Genomic DNA, 19644 nt, shown 5'->3' on the forward strand with positions numbered 1-19644 from the left:
TCAGCTGAGGAAGTGAGGGGGGATGGAGCCACGAATGAAAAGATTTGGAACACAATGCAGAGAGTAGGATAGTAAATTGATAAAAGGTATAGTAGAATTGTCTAGCAGCAGCAAGGGCGAAGTGGAGGTTGTGTATCATAAATTTGTAGTGTACTGGGTCAGAACGGCTGAGTGATTTTCTCCATCTTCATTTAGCAGCAAAGGCAACTAATGGTGGGAGTGATCCAAGGCTGAGGCTTGGCATAATAATAAATAGGAATTCAAGATAGGAGGACAGTGTAAAATTGAATTGGTTCCCCAATGGGTTAAGATGGGGGAAAGAGAAAAGTGTGTTTAGTACAGGGGAGATGCCCTGAGAGAGAATTGAGGGGTTGTGGGGTTGGAGGTCATGTTGAGGATGAAGAGTAGGCTTCTGCAAGGGAAGAGAGTGAGAAAAGTGAAAAGCCAATAGATTATGGTCTATTTAAGATAAGGGAATTTCAGAATGCTTAAACATAAAGGCGGCACATTTGTGAGTAATGGCAGGATCAAAGGCATGTGCCAAAATATTCATTGTAGCATTCTTTGTGGTAAGAAAGAAGTGGAAACAAATTAGGTGCCCATCCACTGGGGAAAAGCTCAACAAACTGTGGTACACAAACGTAATGGAATATTAATGCATAATAAGGAACAGCAACTATGACGTACCCAGAGAACCATAAGAAGGCTTATATGAAATTATACAGACTGAAGCAAATAGAACCAGGAAAGCAACATACACAGTGACTTCAAGGTAAACAGAACCAGAAAGAAGCCAGATAACCAACTGGGAATTTCTATAGAGAAGAAAGTAGGGTCACTGAAGCAATTTTTGACTTTGATGGGAGCCTTCCATCTCCCCTCTTGTTCCAAATGTTTCCTCCCTTTCTCCATCAGTTTCTCCTTTATGTGCCAGGCTTACCAGTGGGCCTCAAGCTAAAGAGGTGTCTTTAAGTGTTGCTACCGAATACACTGTTCTCCTATTTCTGCTCACTTCATTTTGCATCAGTTCATACAGGTCTTCCCAGGTATTTCTGAAACTATCCCTTTCATGATTTCTTACACCACAATAGTATTCCCTGGCATTCAGACATCACAACTTGTTAATGACAACATATTTAAAGGTTTTACAAATCTTAAAGCTATATGACGCACCAGGCCTGGAGCTGGGAAGAACTGAATTCGAATTTGGCTTCTCACAGGTACTAGCTGTGTGACCCCAGGCAAGTCACTTAACCCCTGCTCACCTTGGTTTCCTCATCTTTAAAATGGGGATAATTATAGCACCTACCTCCCAGGGTTGTTGTGAGGATCAATGAGATAATAGTTTTTAAAAACTGGCACAGTGCCTGGCACATAGGAAGCCTATGTAAATGTTAGCTGTCATCATCATCACTACTGTTATTATTATCATTACCCTCACACCTGGAACCCAACCTACTACTGTGCCATTCTTAAAATGCAGATTGAGTGTTATCAGCCATGCACACCTTAGTATGAATTAGGTCTGTCAAATCCATTGCAATTGTATAGAAAAACAAAGAATGTCTGGAAATAGCACCCGGGGCAAGTCAATTTTGATTGAGGATTGGGGTTTCTGTTTGGGATAACGAGGAAAGAATGTTCTAGAACATGAAGCAACCAACCCCCTCGAGGAAGGCAGTCCCAGGCAGGGCACTTTAGTAGGGATGGAGAAGGATTTATGCAAGCAGGGGGCATTAAGCCACTGAGAGGGAGCCAGTAAAGAAAGTATCATAATTGAACACGGAGCCAGTGGACCTGGGTTCAAATGTTAGCTCTGAGACTCATGTGACCTTGGGTTTTAATACCTCATCTATATAATTAGAGTATTATGCCAAAGGATGTCTAAGGTTCCTTCTAATTCTAAATCCTAGACTCTAATGGAGTGGGGTAGGGGGAGGAAAAGAGTGGAGGAATTGGGGGAAGAGAACTTTCCTCAGTACCCTTCAACCCACACCACAGAGATCCCCTCCTTCTTACAGCTAAAGTCATCCCTAGAATTTGGATCATTTTATGTAATTTATCCTGCCTCTTACAGAAACCACATTGTTTACTGGGGCAGGGCTGTAGGGTAGGAGTAGATTGTGTATCGTTTTGATCTTGACCGTATCAACGGCCTGCCTCCAACGGCCTCAACCCTGCCACAGCATTTTTTTGCTGTTGTTGTTTGTTTTGGGCAGCCTCTGTGTTTGCACAGATTAACAGAGAGTTCATGTGTATTCAGACCAGAGAAAGCTCCTTCCCGGCGCACGAAGTCAAAGGAATGCAGCAAATGCGGTTCTGCCCCTGTAGACGGCAGGGTCTGCACGCTTAAGAATGACACCGTGGCTTTGGAGGTCTTGTTGCCACAATAGGCTCCTAAGAAAAAGTGCATTATGGTGGGAATGAAATATTTTGGTTATCTTATCGCTATCCATCACTGAAGCTCCTCCGGAATGATTTCACTCGCCTCCCTGGCTATCCATCACACTGGCTTGGGCTATAAATAAAGATTCCCCAGGGATACTGGGTCCTGCCCTTCAGCCCAACGCCTCTGTGACTCATCCCGCCAAAGGATTTCTGTTCCATCGTTTCCATCATCTCCATCTGCAAGGGAGAGTGAAAGTGCATATGTACCCCTCTCTCTTCCTGCGTGTGTGTGTGTGTGTGTGTGTGTGTGTGTGTACGTGCGTCTGTGTGTTTAGTCTGAAAGGGCTGAATCTGCGGCTCTTTTTTTCAGCAGTGAGAAAGAGGCAGATGGGTGTAGGTAAAGAAATACCGGAGCAGCAGCCCAGGATGCCGGGATCCCTGTGCAACCACGGGCAAATCACTTCACTGCTGAGGACTTTGGTTTCCTCAGCTGTAAAATGGCAGGGCAGGACAGAATCATTGGGATTATAGATTTAGAGCAGAAAGGAGTATTAGGAGTCAAGTCCAACTCCTTCATTTGACAGATGAAGACACGGCCATTCTTAAAAAAATGAAAATCGAGAGAAATTAAGTGACTTTCTCAGGGTCATATAGCTAGTAAGCCAGCGTCAGAGGCAGGATTTGAATGCAGCTCTTCCTGAGTACGCTCTAGCCAATAAACCACACTATTAGACAGGACCACTGCCTTATTTGATCAAATGAAATCATATATGTATTGCAAAGCTTTGTTGTTATTATTCAGCCGCTTTTTCAGTTGTGTCTGATACTTTGTGACCCCATTTGGAGTTTTCTTGGAAAAGATACTGGAGTGGTTTGCCATTTCCGGCTCCAACACATTTTATCCAACTCATTATATCATTATATCCAACTCATATTTAGCTGCTATAGAAACCTCAAAGCATTATTATTATTATTGTTATTTTATAGAAATAGATGCCAAAGATGTACGAGGTTCTATAATTTGCCCAAGCTAGTACAGGTGGTAAGTAGCTAAGCTGAAACTTGAACACACATCTTTCTCTGACTCTAAATTCAGAGCTTTTTCTGCTGCACAAGGTTTTCTATGATCCATTTTAGCTGGAAAAAGCAAATGAGTCTATGTTAGAAGCTGGCTTAGTCTGAAAAGACTAGTGGTCAAGGCTACTTCAAATTAAATATTTATTAAATACCGACTATATGCAAGGCACTATTTAATGGGAGCACCTACCTTCTGGACCATGGGTACTTATAAAAGCTATAACCACCATGATGGCTATCAGAACTTAATGAAGAGAATCTTACCAACACAATGCGTCTTGTTACTCTCAGAGACTGATTAAACTCGCTCTCACTCCAGCTCAGGGTTCTTGAAATCCTTTCAGAATGGGAGCCCATTTCTTATGCTGTCAACGAAGTCCAAGGTAGAAAATGGGGAGAGGTGGAATCAGGAAATTCTTATGAGTGTCCTAGAATTCCAGGGATAAACCCAACTTATTTAGGGGCATGCATCCCACCTACATCCTCAACATCCTTTCTGGGCTGTGTGAGGATATTGAACTAGATTATATCTCAGCTTTCTTCCCACTCAACAATCTATGATTACAAAAAAAATATGCTATTGTTGAGCAAATAAAAGTATTTCTATATGGTTAAATTGAATGGTTGAGACAGTCAGAAGAAGCAGACTATGATATTTATTCAAAGATCAATCATTATTGTGCACAAAAAGCAAGAATTCCAAAATTCTGTATTTGGTATGACACCCTTCTAATGAGATAGAAGTGAAACGCATTGCCTTTAGTACGTAAGAATATTCCTATAACTGAATGGGGGGAGAGGAAGATCAGTATCAAACAACTGACCAGCATTTATTAAATGTTTACCAGGTGCCAGACTGTGCTAGGTGCTTAGAACATAAAATAATACCACCACCCCCAGAAGCTCACATTTTAATATTCCTTTTTCTATATGAGAAAACTGAGGCCTTCTAATTACCTCAGGGGCTAGTAGTGGGGATGGACTTGTATTACGCTATCCACACTCTCCCTTGTGATGACAGTGGGATTAGGAGCACCATATGTGACCACAAGATGGAATAATTAATAGGCCCATATAAGAATTGATAGTAATGCCCCATTTTCAAAGTAGGGAAACTGAAGCCCCCTATTTGGCACAGGGGGCCAGTAGCACTTAGATCTCCTTTCATCCCACAGCACTAACTCTTGAATGACAGTCATCTCTGGAATTGCTGTTGTTGAATCATCGCAATCATGCCCGACTCTTTGTGACTACATTTGGATGTTTTGCCATTTCCTTCTCCAGCTCATTTTCCAGATGAGGAAACTGAGGAAAACAGGGTTAAAGAATTTGCCCAGAGTCATACAGCTAGTAAGTATCTGAGGCTGGATTTGAACTCAAGAAGATGAGTCTTCCTGACTCCAGGTCCCCCACTCTGTACCACCTAGCTGCCATTTCTGGAATTGTCTAGAGTTTATTTAATGATCAGTTATCCTACTGAAGGTTTTCTGGAAATGTAGTTGTATTTAAAAAGTCCATTGCAATGTCGGTACAGTTTTGCTGAGCCGTTTATGGCTCATTGACAAAGGGTTCCAAAAATAATTTTTTGTGACCAACCAGAATCTCCAAAGGGAACAGCTTTGGGAGTAGAGACTAGAAATACATTTCACATGATACTTTTTGATTTTCTCATCAAAAGGGGCATGGGTCAACAGTTCAGCCCATTCTGAGGATGTTCATGATCATTGAATTAGAGAATCTTAGAGCTGGAAAGGGCCTTATATTTCATTTAGTCAAACCCCCTTACTTTATAGAAACTAAGAAGAGGATGGTGAAGTAATCTTCCCTAGGCCACAGAGTGAGTTAATGGCAGAGCTAAAACCCACGTCTTTTGACATCTAGTCCAATGCTCTTTCTACTAATCACATCATGAGTTGAAATTTTGTTCTTTGATGTTATTGATTAAATCTTGTGATCTTTACCAGGACCCCTGCCAACATCCAGTAATCTCTTGGGGACATTCCTTCTGATTAAGCCCTCCTGACTTCAATGTCTGGGCCCTTCTTGTCTCATTTTCCTTCTTCTCTGCTTTCATCCCCCATCCTCACTCTCATATCAGTCTCTGTTGCACATTAATTGACTTTTGCAGTCACTGAAAGGAGACATGTGCCTTTCCTGGAAATTCCCCTTTTGGAGGGGCAAAATCATTGCCAGAGAGGAGTTGTTACCAGCATGGAAATTAATCTCTCCACCTGGGATGCGGCTGAGTTGGCATGGCTCCCATGCTAATTGGCTTTGTTCTTGATTTAACAGGCCTCTGGAGCAAGGGCGATAGCCTCACTATGCCCAGCTGCTCCCCAGCAATGTGTAGCTTTGGAATGAAAATGAGGCAGGCATTTGCAGTTTCACACAGAGTGTGAGTCACACAGGGGTTTAGTTGGCTATAAATGAGGGGGTGAGACTGGCACTGACAATGACTTCAAGATAAGAGCTAGACGGAAGTGAGAGCAACCCATCCAGGCATTGCGGGGCTCAGAAATGAAGCAGGGTTCAAGGAGGTTGAAAAGGATGAAGAAAACAATCCTAATTTTCATGTCAAAATTCTCAGATGATAGAGGCCTACTCAGGGCTGGGCCCAAATCTATCAATGGTTAGATCAGACCCCATTTTCCTTCCTCCCACCCAAAGGTAAGCACATTCCAATGCATTTGAACTGGATGAGTAGTAGGGATGGTATGATGGCCCTAGAGGGGGAACTTGTTTGCCTTGTTATTCCCAAGTTTTAGATATTCTTATTGGCTTGTTGCTCCCATAGCACTCAAAATTCCCCAATTTCCTTCTAAAAGATTTCTGAACATCCAGCTAAGTTCAGAAATTGTATCAGTAATAAAGAACAAGAACAATTTACATAAAATAGCCAACATGTGATGCCCAGGACATAAACATCTGTGGTACTCTTAACACTTGTGGCCCAAGCAAGATACCTCACCTTATCCCAACTCTCTAGGTGGGAAGTCTGACTTTTCCCACACTCAATTCTCTCATAAATTCCATGCAGAAAGGGGAAACTAGGTAGTAAGTGGCTTCTCAGAAACCCTTCAGCCCTTCAACAGGAAGGAAAAAGGGATGTTGCTCAACCACTCACTTCACTTTCTAGGAAAGTGGTTAATTGCTTTTGGCGCGGTGGGGGGGATGAACTTGACTTGGGAAGTAGACAGTCTCTGGAACTTTCTGCCACAGCTTAGTTAGCTCAGATACTGCCATCTCTCTCCTTTTGGTATGACAGTGTTACTGATATGTAGGAAAGGAAGGATGGAAGGACCCTTAATATCCACAGGCCAAGGCCAAAGGAGCCTGGTCTTCCAGCTCCATACAGTCATTTGCCTCATCAGTTTTGCTCCCTTGTTAATCTTCACCACCCAGTGCCATTGTTGTCATATGCCTTGGCATCTTATGTTACCCATACCCCAGAAATCAGTCCCTCTAATCACAGTTGACATTAAAGGCTGCACTACCATTATTTAAGATTCATTGAATCATTCTCCTCTCAGTTTATAATTTTCAATATCTTATTATTCACTAACTCCTTCCCTACTGTCTACAAACAAACTCAGATCTTCTTCCCAATTCTTAAAAAAAATCCATCATTTGGCCTTACAATCCCTTCAAGATACCACCCTACCTACCTCTTCTCACTACAAACTCCTAGAAAAAAATTAATTGTCTATAGTTTTTCACCTTCTATCTATTCACTTCTCAAACCCTTCCAATTTAGCTTTGGATTCCACCAATTGAATGAATCTTTTCTCTCCAAGGTTACCAATGATCTCTTAACTGCTAAACTCACTGGCCTTTTCTCAGTCCTTACCCTCCTTATTCTCCTGGCACGTTTTGATACCATTGACCACTGTCTCCTCCCAGACACTGTCTCCTCCCTAGGACTTTATGACATTCCTGGTTCTCTACTTACCTGTCTGGCCATGCCTTCTCAGTCTCCTTTGTAGGACCATCATCCATGTGCTTCCCCCTTTGTATAGATGCATCCCAATGATTTGATTTGGGCCCTCTTCTCTTCTTTTCCTACCTTTTCTCTTGGTGATCTCATCATCTACCATGGTTTCAAGCCACTTCATCTCACATGCTGATGAGTCAGTCAGCCAATAAACATTTATTAAACACCTATTATGTGCCAGGCAGCCTCTGAGGATACAAGCAAGGGAAAAAGACAGTCTCTACCCTCAGAGCTCACACTCTAATGGGTGTGAAGAACATCAAGGGGGAAAAAACAAGCAAATATGTACAAACAAGCTATATATAGAATTAATAGGAAATAATTAAAAAGAGGGAAGATGACTCCCAAATCTGTATATTCAACTTCATCTCTCCTCAACTCTAATCTCTCATTACCAACTCACTGCTAGACATCTACTCTGGGATGGCCCACAGGAATCTAAAACTCAACATGTCTAATATAGAAGTTATTATCTCCCCCATCTCCCCACTGCCACACAAAAAAAGCTACCTTTCTCTTCATTTCTCTTTAGGCAGCTAGGTGGTGCAGTAGATAGAATTCTGGGCCTAGAGTCAGAAGACCTAAGTTCAAATCCAGCCTTAGACTCTTACTAGTCATACGACCCTGGGCAAGTCATTTAACCTGTTTGCCTCAGTTTCCTCAACTACAAAATGGGGATAATATCAGCACATGCCTTGCAGGGTTGTTGTAAGGATCAAACTAAATGATATTTGTAAAGCTCATAACACACAGTAGGCATTATATAAATGCTTGCTCCCTTTCCCTCTTTCCTTCTTTCTGTCCAGGATATTGGCATTCTTCCAGTCTTTTGTTGTTCAGTCGTTTTCAGTAATGTCCAACTCTTCAATTCTGTCTGATATTGGCCATCTCCTGTCATCCTGGTGAATGCAAGTCATGTCATCATTTCCCTAATGTCATGATCCTCTTCGAGAACGAAGGACAAACACAACAACAACAATTCTTCATGACCCCATTTGGAATTTTCTTGGCAAAGATACTGGAGTGGTTTACCATTTCCTTCTCTAGCTCATTTTGCAGATAAGGAACCGAAGCAAGCAGGGTTAAGTGACTTGCCCAAGGTCACACAGCTAATAAGTGTCTAAGACTAGATTTGGACTTAGGAAGAGGAACCTTTCTAACTCAAGGCTCAGCACTCTATCTACTGCATCACCTAGTTGTCCCACTTAGGCCTAAAAACTCAGTCATCCTCAACTCTTCACCCTCACCCCCATGTCCAATGAGCTGCTAAGTCCCATCAATTCCATCTCCACATCATCTTTCACATCTATCCCCTTCTTTTCTCTCACACAGCCACCCCCTGAGTTCTCCCATATCACCTCCTTCTCAGACTCTTGCATTATCAGAATTGTTCTCCATGCCTCAGTCTCTCCCCTTCTCAGTCCATCCTCCACAACACTGCTAAATTGAAATTCCCAAAGCATGGCTCTGGTCTTGCCAGTGGCCTGGCACTTTTAGTGGCTTTCTTTTGCCTTTCTGACAATATATAAACTTTTCTCTGGAAAAACCCTTCTCCCTCATGCCTCTATGATCAATAAAAACTCTATTTAGCTTCCATATATTTCATAGCCTGGTCCCAAACCTACTTTTCCAACTTTTTCATACATAATTCCTCTTCCCATACTCTAGCCAAACTGACTTTGTGCTGCTACTCATGGATGGTATTCCATTTCCCATCTCCACCTGCTTATACTGGCTGTCCCCCTTAGGTGGAATACATTCTCACCTCCCCTCTGCCTCTTAGAATCCCTTCTTTTCTTCAAAATTTCTGCTAAATGTGAAGCCTGTCCTGATCTGTTCCTCTGCCTACCCACCTCCAGGCAGCTAGTGTCTTTCCCCCCCCAAAAAAATTTTATGTTGCATTTGTTTGGTCTAAATTTTCTGCATACTTTTTTATGGATTTGTTTTCTCCCTTGATGAAATATAAGTTCCTTGAGGACAAGAACTGTTTCATTTTTGTCTTTGTAGCTCTAATGCCTAGGACAGTGCCTGGCACATAAAGCCTTGTTGATTTGACTGATTCACCATCTGGATCTGGACTGACTATACATTACTCTCCCCTCACACATTGAACATTCCAACCAACTTGGCTACTTACAGCCATGTTGTACATATCATCCCTTCTACTACCTTTATGCTTCGTCATAGGCTAACTAACTCCATACTCAGGCTCTTCTTTCTTCTCACCTCCACTTTGGAGAATCTCTTACTCTATACGACAGTTTGAGAGTCACCTCCTGCAGGACACCTTTCCTGATCCTCCTAGTTCTTACTAGAAGCTAGCTGGTTGGGCAGCTAAGTGGCACAGTGTATAGAGTACCAGGCCTAAAGTCAGGAAAATTTGAGTTCAAATCTGGCTTCAGATACCTACTAGCTGTGTGTCAATCAACCCTGTTGGCCTCAGTCTTCTTATCTATAAAATGAGCTAGAGAAGGCAATGGCAAATTGTTCCAGTATCTTTGCCAAGAAAACCCCAAATAGGGTCACGAAAAGTTGGACACAACTTGAAAAACAACAAAACTTATTGTTACTACTCTCCCAGAATTACTTTTTATTCGTAATGCATAAATTTCATATATATATATATATATATATATATATATATATATATATATATATATATATATATATATATATATGTAACTGCAGCATGTTGTCTTCCTTCTCCCACCTCAGTAGACTGTAAGCTCCCAGAAGGTAGGAGTCTTTGTATTCCCAGCTTCTAGCATATCACCCAGCTCATAGTAGGCACTCAGCAAGTGTTTGCTAAACTGAACTGAGTTGGATAGCTTTCCATTAAAACAGGGCTACTGGGAAAACACAGACCAGAGATTTCAGGGGTTATTCTAAATTGGCCCACCCTCTCAAGTTGGGAAAAAAATGACCTCATCCTCTATGATCAACTGGAAAGATAGCTGAGCTGGTGTATTGATTGGATTGTGGTAATGGCCAGTACCTATCTCAGCATAGCTAATTCATGTGACGATGCTTAAGAGAAATCAACTAACCACAAGGTAGTTGATTTGGGAGGACCAAACGTAATTAAGTCGAAGATGCCAAAATTATTCATAGAATTTAGAACATGAAAGCTGGAAGGACTCACATCCAACTCCTTCATTTCATTTATTTTTCTATTGATATCTCTTATTTTTAAATGATTATCATTTCCAAATATCTCTTTCTTTACCATTTCTTCCCTTATAACCAAGTATAAAAAGAAAAAAGTCAGTCTAGCAAAAAACAACCAACATATAAACCATATCTGACAGTTCTGTACCAGTAGTCCTTCCCCACCTTCCCTACCTCTTCAATGACCAGAGCAAGGCATGTTTTCATATAGTCTTCTCTAAGTCACTGCTTTAGTTCAATCATTAAAATTACATAGTGTTCAGTTTCCTTTTAGTACTCTTTTCATTTACATTGTTATAGTCATTATGCATATTGCTTTCCTGATTCTGCTTACCTCATTCTGCATCAGTTCAATTAAATCTTCCCATATTTCTCTAAATTCTTCATATTTGTCATTTTTTACAGTGGAGTAATCTTCTATTATGTTCATTTTCTACAATTTGTTTAGCCGTTCCCCAGTCAATAGGTACCTACTTTGCTTCCAGTTTTGCTGCCACAGAAAGGGTTGCTATGAATGTTTTGGTGTATGTGGAACCATTCTTTCTGTCTTTGGCTGCCTTGGTAGTCTCTTCATTTTAAAGATCCCTCAAGGGACCTTTTATTTCCTCATCTCTGACTCTGGTATATTTACTTTCTGTATGTGTGAAAGATAGTTGGTACAAAATCATTTTTAAAGTATAAAGTATTCAATAGATGCCAAGAATTATTATTATTGCCTAATAACAACATATTCAAAGTCATGACAAAGATAAGTTTAATCAATTCCAAAAAAAAACCTAACCCACCCACTGTTTAAACACATACATTTTTCAAAAACTTTGAGATGTACTTCTCAAACTCTCTTTCTTCCTCCCTGAATTATATCCATTGAGACCAACCCCTAGGAGTGATGCAGAATTAAATTTAAGTCACTATCAATAGCTTATGAAAGTGGAAAGAAGAGAGAAGAGTCTATCCAGGAAGAGGATGACACTCTGAAGAACCTTAGTAAATGTATTTGGCATTGAAACCCCAGGGAATGAGGGGAAGGTGTTTTAACTCTCAGGCAAAATGTCAGTGATTCACTTCGAAAATGTTCATAATGCCCCCTTGATTGCTCTTAAATATTTCTCCTGAGGCTAGAGGTGACTCCATATAAAGCCAGGACAAAGTCACGCCTGGGAAACAGGAGTGAGGTCCAGACTCTGAGCTTCTAATCCAGTTTGAGAGTTCCTGTCCCCAAATTTAATGGGCGTTTTCTCCTTAGAGAAATTCATTTAGGCTTCTGTTTTCATTATAAATTGGGGTTAGTGATAGCCACTTGCAATGTAGCAGTTTGTCTGGGCAGATGCCAAAGAAGAGTAAGGCAGAACCAAAGATAATCTTTGCCCACTTCATGGTTTTGCCTGAAACCAGATCAAATTGCACCTCATCTTCTAAAGAACTTGCTCCAATTGAAATTGAGCTTTGGAGACAGGAGGCTATATGGAAGAATCAGGTTATTGCAGGAAGGGGTGGGGTAGCTATCCCAAGTTTCTGATTGGTTCCCATCACCCCTACCCTGATGTCACAGGTAGGGAGGTGTCAGTTAGTGAGAGTGACTCAGAAGCCTCTAGTGTGGAAGATTCCACACCCGGGAAATTCCAGGAAGGGTGCCAGGCTAGGATGTCTAGAGCAGAGACGGACTACTGCAAGAAAGGCTAGGTGGGCAGGAAAAAACAGAGATGATTTTATAGACTATCGCAGAAGGCAAGGCCTAAGGAAAAAAAAAAACACCTACTCTGTTGTTCTTCCCCTTGCTTTGATAGACCTCCCTTCTACATGGTCCTGCTTATTGAAGCCTCAGTCCTTGATTTGCTTACCAAATTAATGGGTAGAATTTACATATGATTTCAGTCCTGCTCTCTCTAAACCAGGGAACCTGAAATTTGGCTAGAGCTTTAATCAATAACAAAAATAAACAAACAAGCTTCCTTTAATGAGCAGAGAACATTTTTCCACTTCAGTGATTTCAAGTTCTATTTGGAGAAACTTGAAGTTTTAAAGCTTGAGATTTGGCACCAAGTGTTGGCCAAAAACAGTCATATTTTTGTAGATGTGCTTCCATAACAACACTACTTATAATTCCTGGCTCTTGTTCAAGAATAATGATAATAATACTAACAGTAAGAATAATAAAGACTCACATTTCTATAGCTCTTCAAGGTTTATAAAATACAACTCAATTCAACACACTTTTATTGAACGTCTAGTTCACACATGAGGGGCGCTGAGCAGTATAGAAAAATGAGTAAGGCTTGGACCTTACAATCCAGTAGAGGAAATAAATATTTATTAAAAATAAATATAAAATACCATAATAATGTATGCCAAGTATGCCAACTTTCTATTAACTATGCCCCATTGCCTTTCCTGGGAATTCAAAAGGGAGGAGAAATCATGTCTGGCTGAGCAGATGAAGGAAAGGTGCATGGAACAAGTAGTCTTGGAACTTATCCCTGAAGGATGGGTAGGATTTCCACAACTCTTGAAATAAGAAGAGAGTAGGTCATTCCAAGGAGGAGAAATGGCACAGGCAAGGAGACTGGGCTAGGAAAGTATGGAGCATGTTTGGGAATGGTGAGCTGTCTAGTTGGCTGTAAACATTGGTGGAGTGTGTATAAGGAAGAAGGTAGACGGTCAAGGTCAAGAATTTCTGGCTAAGGAGTTCAGGCTTAATTTGGTAGGAAAGGGAGAGCTCTTAAAGGCTTTTGAAGTGGAGTGGAACACTGGCTAATTTGAAGTGGCTAAATGTGTTCCTCAGATCTCCTTGTACTAACTTGGGAAGGAAAAGAATGATTTTCATGAGAGGAGAGTGTCTGATCTATATATCACAATATATGGAAAATATGACTGGCAATGGTGGGAGATAGGGAATTCCTTTTTCACCCCTATTCTTTGGAAAACAAACGTGATGTAAAATCAATCCCATGTTGAAGAATACATTAGGCCTTTAGTCAAATCTATTCTTGTTTTATGACTTGCTCCGTGCAGGGTAATGTGCTCATCAGCTTCGCTCCATTGGAGACCAAGTTGTAAGTATAACAACCCCCTTGACAAGATTCTCAAGGACACGCAAAGTACTGCCCAGCATCGGAAAGAGAAAAACATTTCATTTTTCCTAGTAACCCAATTGAGAAGATACAGCTTCACTGTCTCTGGGGAGACAGCCTATCTTCCCTAGTGAGCTACTGATGTCTGCTATTTCTTCTCTGTTTTGGAATTGCTATGCTCAAGAGTCCAAATAGTCCAAGGGAAAACAGGGTCTGTCCAATTCCCTTATGAAAAGAAGGAAAATCTCTTTGCAATCAATCAATCAATGAACATTATTAAGGGCCTATTATATGCCAGGCATTATGCTGGGTGCAAGGGATACAAAAATAAAATAAACCAGTTGCTGCCCTCGAAGAGCTTACATTCTATCAGGAGAAACAACGTGTACATGTATACAAAGTAAATACAAGATAATTTGGGGAGTAAGGCACTAGCATCTGGCAAGAATCAGGAAAAGCCTCTTGCAGTAAGTAGCACTTGAAATGAGCTTTGAACAAAGCTGAGAATAAGAGGTGAAAGTGAAGCAGGGGTGCATTCCAGGCATGGGAGACAGCATTCCAAAGGCACCAAGATGAAGCATGGAGTGGTATGTGTGCACAAGAGCAATAACCCAGTTTGGCTGGACTGTAAAAGTAGGCTGGAAATTCTTTAGAAAGAAGTTTTCTTCACCACTTGGGAAAAGCATCTTCGAGTAGAGCTCCTTGCCCAGTATGATACTCCACAGCCAGCAGAGAGCAGGCAGGGTAAGTCAAGGCAGGAGACCAGGGGGCCTTTGTGAGTCAAAGAAGAGTTAGTCTTGTTCTTCAGGAGTTGAGCTGCATAGAGAAACAGGCTGAGGGAGCCCAATTAGTCAGCCTTGTTAGCAGAGGCTGTCTCCAGGAGGTGTACCACCATAAGAAGGGAAAGGACACAGGGGCCCTGTGGTCCCTGAGATGTGAGTTGCCTGGGTCACATGTGTTCCCCATATGTATACCTCTCTATTATGTCACTCTAAGTATGTGCCAACTCTTTCCATTGATACACTGTCTATGGTTGTGGCAGAGTGGGCCCCCATGTTTGTGGGAGAAATGTTATATTACTTTTGTTCTTATGATTCCATTTTATTAAATGCCTTTGCTTGGGGGAAAAAAGTACCAAGCAGAGGGTTTATATTTGATCCTAGAGAAAATGGAGAGCCACTGAAGCTTACTGAGGAGAGTAACCTGTGCTTTAGGCACATCACTTTGGAAGCTAGTGGAGGATGGATGGGAGAGGGACTAGATTTGAGTCAAGGAGGCAGCCTGGGAGGCTATCACAGTAAATCATCTAATCAAGAGATTGTAGGGCCTGAACTAGATAGTGTCTACATAGGGTAGTAGCTATGAGAAAAGATTAGATGAGAGCGATGTTGTGGAGAGTGAATGGGCAAGCCTAGACAACTGATTGCTTTTGAGGGGTGAGGAAGAGTGGGGAGCAGGAGATAACTCCAGAGTTTCAGCAAATAATCATAAAGGTTGCTCATAACAAACCTAGACCCTAGCATAAGATCTTGCACATGGAAAGTCTATTTTTTTCCAATCTAGACCTGTGATTTTATTATTGTGAGGATCTCCCTAGCATCGAAGCTCCTTCCACTGATATACATTGACAATTCATCTGGAACTTAGAGCCCTACAGAGTTTCCTGGGGCAACAAGAGGTTAAATGACTTACCTGTGATCACACAACTATTAAGTGTCCAAGGCAAGACATGAATCCAGGTTGGTCTGACTCTAAGGGCGGCCCTCAGGCTGTTTCTCAGGTGCTTCATAAATGTTCTGTGGGAGAAATACAGGAAGGCAGGGAAGCAGGTGGGCAAGAAGAAAGGAAGGGAAGAAGGAAGAAAGGAAACTGCACATAGCCATTCTATTGGTAGTGATCTATTTGCAACCGAGGGTTAGTCTTTTCCCCTAGGAGAAACAAATAGCTACCTACCAATAGATACTATTATAATTTGAGTGCAACCGAAAGCTCTTCCAAGATGGCCTCCTGTCAATCACTCTTATTAGCCTGCTTGAGTTCCTAAAATTCCCTTCTCCACATTGAAATATTTCCTCTGGGTTAAAGCTCCATGACTCCAAGCTGTCCCCTTTATATAAATCATAATAGTTCCCATTTCCTTAGTACTTAATGGTTTACAAAGTATCTTCACAATAACCCCATGGGCCAGGTCACACAGGTGACAGACAGACAAGAAAACTAAGACTCAGAGAGATTAAGTTGCCATTATCAGTCAGGATTTGAACCCAGGTCTCTCAATTCCAAATCCATCTCTCTGGTCACATACTATTCCAGGCTACCTCCTTGAAAATATAAATACAGTATTGCCAGAAAGGAACCTTTAGTACTTTTACACTTATCACACATATATGTGTGTATATATGTATATATAATATGTATATGTGTATGTGTATATGTATATGTACATATTATCTATATTGCTTTATGTCTTGCAGATAACTTTGCATATATTAGCTAATTTGATTCTCACAACAGACCTGTGAAGTATATGCTTATTATTATCCCTATTTTATATGAGAAGACTTTTAATTTGAGAAAAGCTAAATAACTGCCTAGGGTCACACTAAATTTATGAGGCTAAAATTTGTGAGAAAATATTTGAACTCAGCCCCTAGAAAATCCCTAATGGAACAGTAAACAGGGTAAGTACTTTCTGATGGGAGGATACAAGGCATATATGATTCCAAGCTATAGTGTAATATGTGCTTTTATTCTTTCTTTCTGTTTACATCTGATTCCTTTTACCCTTGTCCAAGGTACTCATGCCATTAGAGCATTCTGATTAGTATAGAACATTTGTCAACAAATATTGAGTAGAGTCAGTGTCATTCTGTCCTGGTACAGCCATTGCACCAATTCACCTGAAAGCTAGACATATACCATTTTGTTCTGAGGAGGAGTGGATGAGAGAGGAATGTAAAGTCACAGAATCTTGGAGTTGGAGGAGCTGTAAATGTAAATTAGCCCAATCCTTACCTGAAACATAAATACCTTATACACATTGCCTGGCACCAAACCTAGTAGTACTTTGTATGGAGTTGGCACTTAATATATTGTCTGTTGACTTGAATTTATCATCTTTGAATACCTACAGTGATGGGAGACTCATCCTCTAAAGCTGCCCATTCTATTTTTGAACATTTCTTGTTTTCCCTATATCCTGTTTCCTTTTCTCAGTCTTCAACTTTGTGATGGCAAGCAGGGTGGGACTTTTTGCCTTTGTTTTTTCTTTAGGAGTGCTTCTCAACACTAAGGCAGTCAAGTACCGTTGATGAGTCTTGCCTTTCAAATGTAATGGCAAGTAAAGTGGACTTTTGTTGTTTTTTTTGTTTGAGTGCTTCTCAGCACTAAGGCAACCGAGTGCCTTTGATTGGGTCTTGCCTTTGTTTCAATCAAGAGTCTTTCAACTGGGAGTCTTTGATAACCTGCTTAAGTCACAGGAAGGCCTAGGTCACAGGGGTTTGAGTTGCATGATCGTGACACTCTCTCACCCTGAAGAAATGTATGTATACTCTGAGGGTAGCCGTTAAGGTTAAGCTAGAACTCTCAGAATTTCAAGAGAAGAGGTTTTGCTTCAGGGCCACACTCATTGGAAGAGTGTTGGTGTGGAGACTCTGGATAGCTGTCAAGGAGAGCTGCCCCCAGATTTGAAAACCCAGATGTTGGTGCTTCTCTCTATGGTAACTGTTTATGTATTGCTTAGACAGACAGTTAGAAGCCTGTCTGCTGATTTGTGTTCTTTTGCTCTGTTTATATAATTTCTGCTTGTAATTTCTGTTTGTGTTTTCTCTGAAGTTCAGGGTGCTGACTTTTTCCTCTGAACTAAGTGAACGATATATGTGTGTTTAATTAAAGTGAGATTGTAAACCCCTTAAAGTTGCTTTCCTTAGAAAAGTAGATCAAAGAGCTTGTGCTAGTAGCCCTCCTGTGTGCTGGTGTTATTGGTCTTACACAGCCACAGTAGCAGCAAGTAGCATTGTTGTTACAAACCTCTTTAACATTTCTATAGCTTTCAACAATGTTGACCACCCCATCTTCTGAGATACTCTCATCTGCCTTGGCTTCTCCCCCATTAGACTGTGAGCTCTTTGAGAGCAGAGACTGTTTGTGCCTTTCTTTGTATTCCCATCACTTAGCACAGTGCTTGGCACATATTAGATGCTTAATAAATGATTGCTGGCTTGACTTGGCACAGCTCCCTCCTGGTTTCTCTATATCTCTGACCATTCCTCTATCTTCTTTGCTATTTTATCATCCATCTCCCACCCATGAACCATGGATGTTCCCCTAAGGCTCTGTTCACAGACTTGTTTTCTTTCTTTTATACTCTTCTTTCATGATCTCATCAGCTCCCACGAATTCAACTATAATTGCTCAGCTAATGACTCCCAAATCTATACATCGAGCCCTAATTTCTCTCTAAACTTCAGTCTCACATCTTCAGCTGCCTGCTAGATATCTCTACTTGTCTGGTCAGCCAGCATCTCAAATTCAACCTATTCCAAAATGAAATTTATCATCTTTCTACCACCCCCCACTAAACATACACTCCTCTAAACTTCCCTCTTTCTGTTAAAAGTACCAACTTCCTTTGACTCTCCCCTCTCCCTCACCTCACATAACTAATCAGATGCTAATTACTTGTCAGTTTTACCTCTACAACATCCCTATAATCTATCCCTTTCTTTCCAATTATAATGCCAGCCATCCTAGTTCAAATCTTCATTGTGATTCAGCCAGACTATTGTAATAGCCTTCAAACTGGTCTTCCAGCCTCCTTTTTCTCTCCTTCGAGTCTATTCTGTACACAGCTGCCAAAATGATATCATTCCTATGTTCAAAAAACTTAAGAGGTTCCCTTTTGCCTCTAGGAGTCAATACAGGTTGCCTAGCCTTTCAAGACCATCCACAATCTGGCTCCAAAATACCTTCCCACCCTTATTTCACATATTCTAGGTTCCAGCTAAACATGCCATCTTGCTCCTACATATGTTCACCTAGGCCATCTCCCAGGCTGGAATGGACTTTACAAAATTGTCTTTCAGAATCTCTTCTTTCAAAACTCAGCTCAGAAGCCACTTTTTCTATGTAGCCTTCCCTGATTCTTCCAGTTAATAGAGTTCTCTTCTCAAATATCCTAGAATAATTTGATCTCTCCTTCATCTTCCATAAATACCTATCTTTTATCATACTTATCTGCTCAAATGTCATATTTGCCCCACTCAGGAGAATGTAAGCCTCTTGTAGGCAGGAACGTTTTTTATTTCTGTCTCCAGCACGTAATATAGTGTCTTGTCATAATAGGTACTTTTAAAGTGTGTGAAATAGAATTGAATTAACAGTTTTGTTAGGAAATTAATTCTTCATTACCTTTAGCTAAAATCTGCAACCCATTTCTTAGCAAGAATTCTCGGGACATCTAGGTGGTGCAGTGAGTAGAGCACTGGCCCTCGAGTCAGGAGGACCTGAGTTCAAATCCGGCCTGACATTTGACACACTTGCTAGCTATGTGGCCTTGGGCAAATCACTTAACCCAAATTGCCCTGCCTTCCCCCCTCCAAAAAAACAGAATTCTCTTTACAATACGACCCTTAAGTGGTCATCTGGCCTTTTGCCACACACTTTTAGTGAAGGAGAGAACCTGTTCTACTGAGGCAATCTTTCCAATTTTCAGAAAACTTTAACTATTAATACATTATTCCCATCAAGCTGAAACCCTCCTGTGCAACTTTTATTTTGTTATCAATTCTCCCTTCTCTGGCTAAGCAGAGTTAGCCCAATCTTTTTTCCACATGACAACCTTTCAAATACTTGAAGACAATGATCATGTTTCCTTTAAGTCTCCTCTTCTCCAGACTAAACATCCTCCATTTCCTTTCATATGTAATGGCCTCCAGTTCTCTCCTGTCC

Source organism: Trichosurus vulpecula, chromosome 3 (assembly GCF_011100635.1).
Source record: "Trichosurus vulpecula isolate mTriVul1 chromosome 3, mTriVul1.pri, whole genome shotgun sequence".
In the NCBI taxonomy this organism is placed as follows: Eukaryota; Metazoa; Chordata; class Mammalia; order Diprotodontia; family Phalangeridae; genus Trichosurus; species Trichosurus vulpecula.